Genomic DNA, 11,323 nt, shown 5'->3' on the forward strand with positions numbered 1-11,323 from the left:
GCCCACTGCTTCGGAAACAGCTAAACTGTTGGTGGAACATGTTTTCAGACTCCATGGGATCCCTATGGAAATCGTGTCTGACAGGGGTCCCCAGTTTGCTTCTCAGGCCTGGAGAGCCTTTTGTACGGCCCTGGGGGCCAAGCCCTGTTTGAGCTCAGGCTACCATCCACAGACCAATGGCCAGACTGAGCGCTTAAACCAAGAACTTGAGACCACTCTTCGCTGTGTTACTGCCCAGAATCCAGCCTCTTGGTCCACGTTCTTACCGTGGGTTGAATATGCGCATAACACACTCACCGCCTCAGCCACGGGTCTTTCGCCTTTTGAAGCATCCTTAGGTTACCAGCCACCTCTGTTCCCCGAGCAGGAGGCCGAGCTTGCTGTGCCTTCGGTCCAGCATCATCTACAGCGTTGCCGCCGGGCTTGGACGCGGACTCGTGAGGCGCTGTTGCGCGCTGTGTCTCGCCAATGCCACTACGCCAACCTGCGGCGCACGGCGACACCTACTTACTCTCCGGGGCAGAAGGTGTGGCTGGCGGCTAAGGACATCCCGCTCCAGGGAACCTCCCGCAAGCTGTCTCCGCGCTATATCGGGCCTTTCAAGGTTGACAGGCTAATCGGCCCTGCAGCAGTCAGGCTTGCATTACCTACATCGTTGCGGATCCATCCGGTGTTCCATGTTTCGCAGGTCAGGCCGGTGTTGTCTAGTCCTCTGTGCCCTCCTTCCGACCCCCCTCCTCCCGCCCGGCTCGTCGATGGTCATCCTGCCTACTCGGTGCGGCGTATCCTGGACGTGCGGCGGAGGGGCAGGGGCCAGCAGTTTTTGGTGGACTGGGAGGGGTACGGGCCTGAGGAGCGTTCGTGGGTGTCTCCGTCTCTGATCTTGGACCCGGCGCTTGTTTCTGATTTTTACAGGTCTCATCGCGTGTCCGGGTCTGCTCGGTCGCCGGGGGGCGATCGTTGAGGAGGGGGTACTGTCATGGTCCGGGTGAATACGGGGTGTTTCCACTCTGCTGGGCTCCACCTTCAGACGGAGACTCCAATCAGCTTCCACACCTGGTTCCAATCAAGTCACCTGCATATAAGACCAGCGTTCACGACAGACCCCTGCCAGATCTTCTGCTAACACATGTTAGTGCTAGGCCGCCAAGCCCTTGCGAGAACTCTGGATTACTGTTTTTTCTCCTCACCGTGTTTTCTTTCCTTTTTCGCCATAGGACCCATCTGCCTGCCTCCCTGCTCAGCTCCCCACTCCAAGCCTATTCTGGATCTGCTTTGGACACTCCTCACCCGGAACCCCCTGGACACTCCCTCCTCGATTGACACTCCAAATCTGCAACGCTGACTTCACACCTCCCTCCAAGCCGCTGCCCCCTTTCTCCATTCCCCCGGATCCCTCTGTGGAATCCAGCCCTCAGAGTTTCTCGTTCACAGTCTTGCCTCACAGTTTTCCGCTCATAGCTTTCACAGTTCATAGCATGCATAGGTTATAGCATTCTTAGTTTTCTGTTTTGTAACTTCGCTCAGCTCTGTAAATAAACTCTGTGCTCACGCCCGTTTTGCCTCCCTCTGTGTCTGCATTTGAGTCCACACCCACTGCCTGGCCCTCTCGGCCGTAACAGCTTTCCTTCAATAACAGCAGGTTTGAACAGCAGGGCCCTATTTCAGGAAGCCGGTTTAGAAAACTCAGTGAAAAACGATACTCAGGATTGAGTAACCCCGAACTGTCCAACTCGGAATATTCGGTTTCAGAAAGGCTGATAACAATTAGTTCAGTCAACGCGGAGTTGCTTTAACCCCAAGTTAAACGCGCGCACGAGGATACATAAAGCCCTGATTAGTGGAGCACAGATTAAGCGAGTCACCATGGAGACGGAGGGAAAGAAGGCGCGGTCAATGTATTTTACAGCGCTTGAGGCCGAAATTCTGATGGCAGCATATGCCGATAACATGCAAATTTTGCGGAAAAAAAGTAACACAGCCTCAGCTGCAAAAGAAAGGGAGCATGCATGGCAAAACAAAGCCGACAGAGTCAATGCGTGAGTGTTAATTTAAACATTGATCTAGGGATTTCCATCCATTTAACACGTTATTTTATTATATTTTATTTTATTTTTTATTTCATACATTTTATTTTGTGATGTGATGTGAGCGCAGGTGCAACCCAACAGGCCCCAAACGTTCCTGGCAGCAAGTAAAAATGAAATATAAAAATATAGTCCAAACAGGTGAGGTGTAATTGTATTATGAGCCATAGTGCTTGGTCTGTTTGTCCGATGTAAATCAATTGCAGTTAGAGGCTACATTAATTTCCCCTCTGTAAGCACTTATTGAAATTATCTGAGCACATTACAAGTACATATTTGCTTACTCTGTATGCTCAAATTTGACCCGTTATAGCCAACAGAAAAAAAAGCGGAGGCCCGAAAAACAGGTGGGGGTCCTCCACCACCACCACTCACAGAGGCTGAGCAGTTGGCTTCCACATTTGTGATAATGTTGGCAGCATCACATATGATCTTCACAGTGCAGAGAAAACAAATTAGCATCCATTACTATAATGAAATAATTTGTTAGTTTGAAATGCTACAGGGAACTATGTACCTGTACATTAATGCTGTGGAAAGACTTCCTGTTCACATAGTCTCCTTCATTTGCTGAAGGAGCAATGATTGGAATGTGAGTGCCATCTATACAGCCACTCACGCCTGGGAACCGTGAGAATAAATGTAAAATTTAAGTAGTAGTTCAAGTATCATCACATCATGAATTAAGTTTCGTTCATCCTGATACCTGCAATTTTGTGGCATCCCTCTTTGATAAATCTTGTGGGTCTATGACCGGGGAACACCACAAACGAGTACAGGAGACGTTTCAGTGCAACTGTAGCATTCCTGACTGCCCGACAGACGGTAGCCTTGGAAACGTGCTCAGCGTCACCAATATTATACAGAAAGCTCCCGTTTGCAAAAAACAGAAGTGCAATACAAATAATATGTACAGAACTGAGCGAATGTCCGCGATGTGTCACATGAGCAATATTAGGCCTGAGGATGTTATTCAAATAAATTATAGATTGTGCTGAAAAACGGTAACGTTCACACAGAAAATCATCAGGAAATGATAAAATGTCCAAACGCGCTCTAATCACTCTCTCCCGGCGGAGAGCTCTGCGGAGAATTTGGGCTTCAACATCTACTGGCTCTTCAAGGAAGGGGCACGCCATGTCTGACACTTCCTACAGTCAGGTTTCCGACAAAGAGGCGGAGAAAGTCAGGGTTAGTTGAAGTAAACCTGCTAGGGGGCAGGTTAGCTTCACGGAGTGTGTCGTCATAGTAACTCACTCAGAATTAATCTAAACTCGCTTTGTGAAACCGAAAAACCAGAGTTTTCGTTAACTCAGGGTATACTTACTCAGAGTTTGCACTAAACCGGCTTCCTGAAATAGGGCCCAGGTGAAAGCAGGTGACAACAACCTTATTATTAAAATAATACAGGGTGGACTTTAATATCACCAACCATTCCCATGTTATTACGGTGTATCCATATAAATGGCCCACCCTGTAGTAACCGTATATACTGTTGTGTGTAAAAGAAATCACACGTTTAGGATATCAGGATAGAATGAAAAGTCATCTGGTCCTTATCAGGTTTTGAAATATTTACATACAACAACACATGAAATATTCCACCTTTCCATTATTTAAATGAAGCACCAATCCTGAAGCAGTATGTGGAAAACAGGGACACCCAATGCACTTGAGTAACTGAGCACCAATGAGTGTGAGTGTTGTGAATTTGTTAGTCTGGAGCATTCCAAGGAGGACGATTATCAGCAGTGAACTTGCCCTCTGTTGCTTCTAAGAGTATAATTAGACTGTTATACAGTCTAATTATAACAGTATAAAAAGACTGAATAAGTATCTCTTGTTTGGAAGGGATGCCAGGAGAAAGTATCTTCTCAGGTTAGGTGGAGACGTCTCGCAATATCACACAAATACAGCAGCTGTCAAACCTGGTGGTGGTGAAGATTTGGGCTTGTTTTGAAGTCGCTGAGTTGAAAGTCAGCTCGTCTGTATACCAAAGTATTTTAGAGTCAAATGTGAGGTCATTTCCTTGGGCCAATATTAGGTCACCCAACAGGCGAATGATTTTAAGCAAATCTTTAACCGAAGGGTTGAAAATGAAAAGAATCAAGCTGTTGCAATGGCCCAGTCAAAGTACAGACTTCAAGTCGATTGAAATGATGTGTCGAGACCTTAAGAGAGCTGAGCCTAAACAAACATCAATATTTAAAAACCTCAATAAACTGAAGTAATGTTGTAAAGAAGAGTGGTTCGAAATTCCTTAACAACAATGTGAGACTGATAAAGTCATAAAGAAAACATTTGCTTCAAGTTATTGCTGCTAAAGGTGGTTCTAAAAGCTAATCAATCATACACTGTGGTTAGTGTTTTGTAGGACTGCAGAGAGCACTTATTTCTGGAAGAAGCACCTGGTGAGACAAAGGTTTGTGTTATACACATCAACTGATATCCTTGGATTTCTGTAATCAGGTTAATTTTTTTATTTTTATTTTTTTAATTTTTAAAGCATTTAATCCAAGTGTTCCTAACTGTAGTTGTTCCATCTGGGTTGCTAACGAGAGCAGCCACATTTAACTGCTTAACTGCCCTGTCAAAACGTTAAACAGTAATTTGCCACAAGTCCAAAGTTACATCTTGACAACCTCATGGCACGACATCACCTTCTCTGCATCTTCAGGATTTCTCAACAGTTGAATGGATCCCACAGAAGACACTGATGGATTCATGCAAAGGCTCCGTCAACTACATTTTAACTCCATTTGTCTAGAATTAGCCATTGTCCTGGGATGTAAATGTTTAGGGAAGATTAGCAGTTTATGGAAAGTAACTTGAGTTTTAGAGCCTCATGCACAAAGAGCCATTGTGGTGCTCCAGTACAACCCTTCTGGTGGCTGTAGCTCAGGTGGCAGAGCAGGTCAGCCACTAATCAGAAGGTCGGCTGCCTCCTGACTGCATGCCAAATATCCTTGGGCAAGACACTAACCCTGTGTTTGCCTACTGGTGGGGGTCAGAGGGCCTGGTGGCGCCAGTGTCCGGCAGCCTCGCCTCTGTCGGTGCGCCCCAGGTCAGCTGTGGCTACAATGTAGCTTGTCATCGCCAATGTGTGTGTGAATGGGTGAATGACTGAATGTAGTGTGAAGCGCTTTGGGGTCCTTAGGGACTAGAAAAGCGCTATACAAATGCAGGCCATTTACCATTCAAACTTCCCTTGAATGATGATAATAATGTTTCGGTTAAAAAGTTACCCAAAACAGCTGTTTATTGACAAAGCACTAACATATCAACCGATAACCAAAAGACCTAGTTATTTATTCTACACAGGCAAAAGGTGAACTCTAAGCATGTTGTTTACACTGTTTATAAAGTGGAGCATGCAGAAAAGAGACATACACCAAAACACGTCATCAATGAATAATAACTGAAATATGCATAAAGAAAGAAATACATGCCTAAACAATATCACAAAAGTCTTAATAAGCTCATTTCTTTTTCTTTTTTTCCTTTCTTGCATTAATTCATTCATTAAAAAAATGCTCTTTGGTAGAAGTTCCTCATTCCCATTAATTTACCTCTTGGCTCACTGATTGCACTTGTACCTTTTAGATTTAAATGAATGCAAACAAGAATCTACAACCACTGATGTACATCAGACGGAAAGAAATGTTTGCTACTTTCTTTCAGTATGAAAGACATTTGTGCAGCGTGAAAGAAGACACGATACAGAACATGGAGCATAAAAGCCTGTTTGCAAACATTGGGAAACATGCATGAAGTGACTTAAAATGTTGGTTAAAATGACTGTTTATAAGGTTGGGGAAACCTGCAGTCAGCTGAGACTAAAGAAGTCACTTGGATGAGTGACAAAATGTTTCTCCCACTGAAAATGCTATGTCCAGATGAACAGAATCAACCTTTTGGGATGCATGAAGTGACTTTGCAGTTTGGGCTTTGCTGCAGAACCATGCTATTATAACGAGTGCAGCTGTGCATTGATAGCAAGCCTTTCTCTGTGTGAAAATGCCTTTATGATGTCAGAGGAAAAGGGTCAGACTGCAGCTGATGAAAGGCAAGTAACTCAAATAACCATTTGTTACAAACAAGATATGCATAAAAGGATCTGTGAATGCACAACATGCCAAACTGAAGAATGTGGACTACAGCAGCAGAAGACTACACCAGGTTCCACTCTTGTGTGCTAAGAAAGGAAACTTACACAAGATCATGGGAAACAAACAGGAAAATGGAAAAACATCACCTGGTCTGGCTAATCTTGATTTCTGCTGTGACAATTGGATGGTACAGTGAGAAGATAAAGGCGTGGATCCCTCCTGACTTGTACCAATGGTTCCTGTCCCGTAGTATCAACTGTGCTTTAAATGCCACAGTCTTCCTTAGCAATGTTGCTGACCATGCTCATCCCTTTATGATCACAGCATCTAATGGCTCTTCCAGCAGGATGGCATGGACAACATCTCTAAGGAGTGTTTCCTGCATCTTGAATCACAAAGAATTTAGTGTTATGAGTGGCTGTGTGCAGACAGGAATAGGACCCAAGGTGCAGACTCCGGAGACAGTCGTGAACTCAAAACAGCTTTAATGTAAAACTTAAAATATAACATAACTGGAAAAAAATCAAAAATAAACTTAAACCGAAGGACAGACAGAACACACAGCTAGGTAAACAGTAGATCACGACCCAGACACAAAGAAACACAGGGCTCAAATACACAGAGGGAGCAATCAGGGAATGTGTAACAGGAGGGAAACACAGCTGGGGCAAATCAGGCCTAACGAGACAAAGGAAGCAAAACCAGACACATTAACATCGGACATGGACTTTCAAAGTAAAACAGGCAACCCATAACACAGACTGAACAAAAGACACAGACTCACACGCAGGCACTACAACAGAGGGAACAGAGACGTGGGACCAGGGCAAACACAGACACTGACTGGACACGGGGATATAGCAACTAAGGATACACAGAGACGCGAACTAGACAAGGGGATACAGCTGACAGGGGAGACAGAGCAACTAGACAAGACAGAGACATAAACCATAAGACAGAACTCAAAGAAACCAAAGACTAGAAATTATAAATAATATAATAAACTCAAAAACCCTGGGGGGGAGCATTAAGAGCAATCTGTACCTAATACATTGTCAGGTATATTTTATAAAGTGATATTTGTGTTTAATACAATGTGGCGTAATGGCCTGAAGAGCACAGTCAAAACTGATTTTCAGCTTTATCAGTTGTGTGTATATAGATTTTTCAGCATTTGGTCACTTATTACTTACTATTACTATTGTTTTGGATTAAATATAGACTTAAAAATTATTTAACAATCGTTGAATTTGGATTACACTCCTGTGAGATTTCCATTTTATACCTTAATTATAATAGTAATAATAATAATAACAACAAAGCAATCATAAAAAGATAGTTTAGCTTAAGTTCCAGCGGTAGACTTGTAGCTCATAGCACTTGTCATAGTGATGGAGGCTTTCCTGTGTTGGAAAGCTGACACTTATAACAGGCATGATGCTTTTCCTGTCAAAATCTGAACAAACAAACAGAAGCCTCCCCCCCCCTCAGTAATATGAACTCCTACTCTACCCGCTGAATAGAAAAGCCCATCACAGTTAGTAGTGTTGCGACGACATCTGGTGGTATTAAGCAGGAAGTCTATGAGAGTCTCTGATTTCTGCTTTCTTTATCCCCATCCAATTTTTCTCTGCACTGCACCAGTCATTTTCTAAACTTTCAAATCCATTAAAGACATCTATACTCCGTCGCTTTATAAGACTAATGGGGAAAAACAAACCCCCTCACCTGAACTGGCTCATCTGTTGTATTCCAAGTAGCACCGTGTGTCGGTACTAGTTTTTGCTGCGCAGCTGGATGTCTTCTGCTCATCTTTTACTTGGCTTGAAGAAACAACTGTTTGCGTTTGAGACAGGCCCGGGTGGTGCTGGTTGTGGCTATGCACTGTTCTTTAGCGCAGTTTTCCCAATAGAAATTACCTACAAATTTGCCCAACCAGTGGGATTTGTTTTGAGCTCTGATAACAGGGGGCAGTAGAGAGCCCGCTACAACTCGATGTACACGATGAGTAAAACTTGCTGCATGTTAAAGTAAGATTTGTGCTTCACTGAAGGAATTTTCAAATTCTTTTTTTTTTTGGTGTTATGAAAGAAAATACTTGTTGGTTGAGACTAACAGGTTGGTTGAGCAGGAGCATGTCTAATAAGCTTAATGAACTGCTTACAGCTAGCTTATTTAAGTTTTTCCAGTAGGAACCATGTGGGACTGCTTCCCAATGAATGAGACACACCTAAAAGTGGCTCTTGGGGCCGTGCTTTGAAGTTAACTCTAAGATCTTGCCTCCATGTGGAAAGAATGATAAACCCCCATGATGAGGTACCACATTTTATATCCTCAAACAAATTGTTTTGCGTTGTGCAGGCCTGTTTGCTATAAGAGATCAGACCCTGAAACAAAAACATCTCCATTGCAGTCAACATTATTTTTTTTCAGTACCATAGATGGAAGTATAAATCTATGTCTTGTTAGGTTAAAAATGATGTTCTGTTCCTGTGTTAGCTTCAGATTAATCCTCGAGCCAAATGTTTTTAGAAGACCGGGTCCAGCTCTGGCACTGTGGTGCTATATGAGCCAGAGCCTTGAGATCTCGAGGTCTTGGACAGGCTATAACCCCAGAAGGATTGCAGCGGAGTCAGAGAGTTGTGAGAAGGCTCACAATATAATGAATTCACCGTTTAGTTAACGGCCAGCAAACTCCCAACCTAAGTCATTTGTTTTGTTTTTTCTTTTTTTAGCAGCACTGGGAATGATTGGAGATATTCAGGTTTGCTGTTACCAAACAGGATTCTGATGAGGGGCTTTGTGTGTAATTACTGCCTACCACCTCCAACAATAATGAAAGCTTGTTAAAAATGCTTCAGCCTCACAGAGAGCCTGCTTTCTCATGCCGGCTTGCTGAAGAAAGGATCACATCACAGAGCTCAATTTGAGACAAGTGAACGTTCAATAGAAGGCACAAATACTACAATAGGCTTCCCCCTGCCAAAATCTGGGGGAAAGAGGACAATCTGCTTAAAATACAGACTCTAAGGACCATATATGTGTATTTTCTTTCCAGCAGAAGATGGATCTTAATGATTTCAGCAATCAGATGGACTATATTAAAGAAACAGAGCTAAAAGGAGCTTGTCTATTGGATGTTATTCTGTTAGGTGGCCAAAAACGCTAATGTTGCCTGGTGCAGAGTCAATGTGTAAATAAACCGCTCTTTGTTAACATGTGCAACATATGAGCCTTATATGACAAATCTATAAATTTTTGTTTACACCTTGTTGCAGATTGGAAGTCAAAATGTTTAAAATGCTTTCATTTCTTGGCATCTTTATCATGTCTAATAAACATGAAATACATGGAGGCTGTGAACTGAGAAGAAAAAGAAAGAAGAGGTGTTAACTGATGCTTTAAATGCAGAAGGACAATATAACGCAGATATTAGTGATGACAGACAGTAGGCGGATAATAGCTTCACGCCTTTGTAAGTCAAACTCAAAACGCGCTGTGATAGATGGAGACCAACTTAGACAGACAACATGTGGGCTAAACTTAGAATAAACCTTGGAATCAAAGGAGTCTGGAAAATGTAAAGGAGTCACCAGTGGTGCCAAACTGTACTGCTTTTAGTTGTTGTTTTTAAATGTAGGCACTATGTCACATCAACTTGTTTTCATATGTTCAATTAGACAAAATTAGTACTAATAGGTAATTACAGGTACTCCCTTAAAGTCTGATTTAGGCTTATGCAATGAATTTATGTAGAGCCTGGGCTGCAGGCTGTGCAGCTGTTCTGCAGTTTCTCTAATGAAACACTAGATGGTGCTGGAATAGGCAAATTACAGTCATTACAAGCTGCATTAGCACATACCTAGGTAAGTAAGTTACAGCGTAGATTTAACATTGAGTTGTAAATCCCACTGAAGGGCTCTTTGAGGTTGTTTTACAGTGTTTCTGCCCTCTAGTGGTCAAATGTCACCTAATTTGCCTTTAAAACAGTCCACTTGATCAGTCCACTGATCAAGCAACTCAAAAGCTCCAAGTCTGTTATTCTTCATTTGTGAAATTCCACACCTTCATACCCACCTCAGCTGAAAACTGCCTTTGTGCAAAATAAACCCGATCCTGAATTTATTACAATCTACAGCAGATGCAGTGCTTCTGTAAATGCAAGCACGAGGCTGCTGATATTTTTTTCATGTTGTGAAACATGACATCTAACAGGGAGGGCAATTGATTATATGAGCAATTGTCAGACTTTGTTCCAGTGAGTGTATTCAAGTCTGATATGCTATGTGTATGTATTCCTCTGTGTTTTTTCCTTCCAACTGATGCCAATTGTTTCCTCACAGGGGGTCACCTGGTTGGGTTTTTCTCTGTATTATTGTAGGTCTTTACCTTACAACATAACAGATTTGCAGCCAACAAATCTCCAGCAACTTCATCATGTCAATACGGGCCAAATTTCTCTGAGGAATGTTTCCACCACCTTGTTGAATCTTTGACACAGAATTAGGGCAATTTTGAAGGCAAAGGGGGTCCAACCCAGCACTGGCAGTGTAATACCTATTACTTTCCTTAAGTCACACATAATGAAATACATGACTGAGAAAGGTTTGCAGGATTTAAGGCCCAACTCTGAGATAAACTGAATATGTGACAGAAGGTTGCAGGTATTTCCTGATCCTGATCCATGTACAGCTGGTTCAGTTTGTAAATTGTACATTGACCTGTATACACTAAGCTTTGGCTACTAGAAATTACTTCTGGTGTTCTAATATATTGCTGTTGTATCTATTTTTTGATATGTGAGACTGCTTCTTGTTTCAAAGTGTCTTATTCATCCAACTACAGTCACTGGCCACTTGATTAGTTATGCCTTGTTAGTACAAGGTTGGACCCTCTTTTTCCTCCAGAGCTCAGCAGTTTGTCTTGACTATGTGTAAATGTAAATTGCTGCCATGTGATTAACTAACTGAATGTTTGCACCTACAGGTGGTTTCACAGATGTACCTAACAAAGTGGCCGGTGACTGTATGCGCCAGTGATTTCTCTTCATGTTTCACAGCAGCCTTATTTACATGAAAGAATACAGGAAACTGGACTCATTCACAAGCACAAACACCAGAGCGGATT

This window comes from Rhamphochromis longiceps, linkage group LG7 (assembly GCF_057381845.1).
Source record: "Rhamphochromis longiceps isolate RC_006_pf linkage group LG7, R_longiceps_female_GT1.1, whole genome shotgun sequence".
NCBI lineage: Eukaryota > Metazoa > Chordata > Actinopteri > Cichliformes > Cichlidae > Rhamphochromis > Rhamphochromis longiceps.